Genomic DNA, 3,436 nt, shown 5'->3' with positions numbered 1-3,436 from the left:
AGTCATCAATATGTGATAGAGAAATAAGACTGCTTATGGCTGTGACAGTTTTTGAAATTTTTATTTTCTAGAGATTCATTCACATGATGCAATGCTTATTTTCATCTGATATTTAATGGTTAGGGAGTGCTCGAGTCCTTCATTACTTTTTTATATTATAATTTTTTTTTCTTAGTTTTAAATGAAACACTTAAACCAAACTTTAAGGCCTAATTACTTTTTTGTGTCTCATTAGATACTGTGGTGCTGTTACCTATGTTTAATTATTTTAAAGAGCATCTTGCTTCTTTATGAAGCTTGCAGTTTTAAAAATGACATTAGTATCTTATTATTTTAGTAGTACACTATGTTTACAACATCCAACATTATATAGTGGTGTTGGCTCTTTTATTAAGTATGTGCCAATTGTGATACTTATAATACATCATATATGTGCTGGTGCAACACCAGTTCCATGTAAGAGCAGTAAGTCAGATGCCATATGTAAGTAGTTACTCTACTGAATAAAGCAATGTTCTCTTGGTTGGTATTTATTACTTGACTGACATATTAATATGTGGGATATCTAACTCTTGATAATATGAACTGTGACATTCTTTTTCTTAAAATATGTGTCAAACTTTTCAAGACTTATTGTGTATATTTTTTAGTAATAATAGACTTACTATCATAAGCTACTAAATGTACATGCTATACACAGTAATACTGATAATTTACACCAGTGTGCCTGTGTTAAGATTTTCTTATTCACTTTAATCTGAATGTTTCAGGGCAGATTATCAATGTTTTGATTGAGTAAAAAATTTAGACCTTCAAATTGGAGGAAATTTTTAAAGAATGCAATAGTCTTAGATAATGCTTGATAGGGATTCATTTCTACATCCGTTCCTCCCATGTTCAATTGGACCGTTGTAGGTTCAAGTGAGCATTTAATGTTAATATCACCATTACCAATACGTATGTTAAACTGTTCTTGTCCCTTTGTTAAATGTTTCACATCCATTGTTTATTCTACTAAAAAGAATGTCATCTACTTCAGTGTTTACCTTTCATCACAAATCAATTCCAGCAACAGCATATCCCTGCCATTGAATGGGTGGAGGACAAGGAGTTCTTGTACAGACACTGCAAGAACTTTGCACATACAATTGGTGTGATTGCCTTTTTATTCCATGTTAATTGTCCTTTATTCTAGGTAAGACTTGTATCTCTTTTAAAGAAGACATTACATAATTAGATTAGTGTACCTGAAGATAAAAAAGCAAGATGCCCAAAGGGAACTTCTTGATAGCCAACTATGATTAACAGGAAAATATTTTTTTAATGATTGTAGATATTCTCATAGATTCTCTCATACCTCAAACTTGCAATGTATTGGTGTGTTTCTTAGATAAACCATCACCTGTAGGAAAAAAACACATTGTAATTGGCAATATCAATCACTCATGTTCATGCATTTATGAGAGCTGAATTATGTTTCAGAAGAGTATCATTTTGTGCGAATTAATCATGGAATATAATGTGTTTCCATTTGCATTTATCTTCATAGATCCTTTTAAGATAAGGTCATTTCATATCATAACATTATCATAAAAGTTACAAGTTGGAATGGTATTGTTTGATTTTAAACAATATTAGTGCATCTATTTGTAAATCTATTATTTTACTTAAAAATAAGTAGTCTTTATGTTATTAATGTTTATTTTATTAACCCATAATATAATAATGGGTTTGAATGGGTATTTTTTTGGTCGTGTTTATATTCATGTAACCATTTTCTGTTTTTTACAAATGTGTACAAACAGGGCATTTACAGGAAGTTTATAAATAAAATGAAAACTATAAAGTAGTTTTATCTCCATTGAGCTAAAGTATATAAAAAGTTTTATATTCCACTTGTGATATCAGAGGCAGAAATTTAGATATTTTATTATTATTTTTCTGTTTTTTTTCTCTTCAACACAAATTTCCCTATTGGCTTTGAATTTTTTTGGCAAATGCTTGCCCTTTTCATTTTAGCTAAAAATTACAGGCTGTGAATTAATAATATTATTGATGTTTGCTGCAGTTACCCATCATACTAACTTCACTAATTTATTCATTTTTAATTTATTTTTATAATACCAAAGAAAATTAAGTGAAGTCAAAGGCAATGAGTGTACCATTCAATTTCCACACAATCCATATATTGCAAGCAGCATCCAGCATTTTACCCTGTATGCAAGGGAAGGGTTCCCAAAATTATTTAGGTCTGATATGAAATATATATGACAAAATGAAAAAATCAGCTTACTTAACTGAACCAATTAAATATGATTTGCTAGAAACCATAATTTTAAAAAAATGACATACTCTTGCTGAAAGATTCATTACAGTCTACGTTGACTAGAAATATTTTTTTCTATGTAAAGGCCACAGTACCCGAAGGGTTTTAGCATGAAAATTAACTAATTCTCATCAAAATTAATAAAGTAATTCATGTCATTTGTTCTCTAACTTAGGAATTTCAGATTTTTTGTGCCATGCATCGTTTAGGGACTTAGAAGTTTGAATAAAAGCTGAAAAGACATGAAAGGAGAGGTAATTTTGAGAAAAAATAATTTTGGGGAAAAGGCAATACCTTAATATTGTTCATTCATTCTCCCCCCTTGTTGCTACCTTTACAACTAATTCCATTTTCAAACCTTAACCCCGTCACAAGTGACGAACCAGGGGTAATACTACCCTCTCTTTAATATAAAATTTTTCCAAAAACAAAAACAACTCTTTCAAGCATTCCTAAGAGTACGCATGTAGAAAAGGGGAAATTAAAAAAATCTGTTGCCAAGATAATATTTAGATAAATCCAAAATTTAATATGTAGGTGATTTTTTGTTGTCGGGTAGAATCAAAAGGGGCAGAAACCCCTGAGGGGCCTTTGGTCTTGAAATTCAATGGGGGTTTCCAAAGAGGAAAATGGAATTTTCCCCCTGCAAAGGTAAGGGCCACCAATGGGGCAGGGAAGTAGGTGACTACAAGGGAATTACTTTGAAATGTAAGGTAGGGGGCATTACCCCCTTCTAAAATAATGGGTGAAAAGGGAACACGAATTGGGGTCCAAAATTCTGAACCCCAAAACATGCAGTGACAGGGGAGCCCAGGGGATAAGGAAGGTAACTATGACTGCAATAGGATAAAAAACAAAAAGGGGACCCCGACCCCTTGCCAGGGGTCTCCTATACCTGAATATCCAAAGGTTACAAAATAGAAAAGTAAAAAGTGAAGAACATGTGGTTCTTGCTCGTGGTAGAAGAGGAGTACACCCCGACCCTCTTGGCATTTGCAAACATATGTGAGTTTCAAGGGTATTTATTTCTAGATAATAGAAGAAGGGGAGGAAGGACTGTGTGAAAGGGATTTGCTGTGGGGTGCACTGACGCGGGAAAATAATGGCCCA

The sequence above is a fragment of the Penaeus monodon genome, unplaced genomic scaffold (assembly GCF_015228065.2).
Source record: "Penaeus monodon isolate SGIC_2016 unplaced genomic scaffold, NSTDA_Pmon_1 PmonScaffold_14550, whole genome shotgun sequence".
Taxonomy (NCBI): Eukaryota; Metazoa; Arthropoda; class Malacostraca; order Decapoda; family Penaeidae; genus Penaeus; species Penaeus monodon.
The sequence above is the reverse complement of the archived record's forward strand: the minus strand, read 5'-3'. Positions refer to the sequence as shown.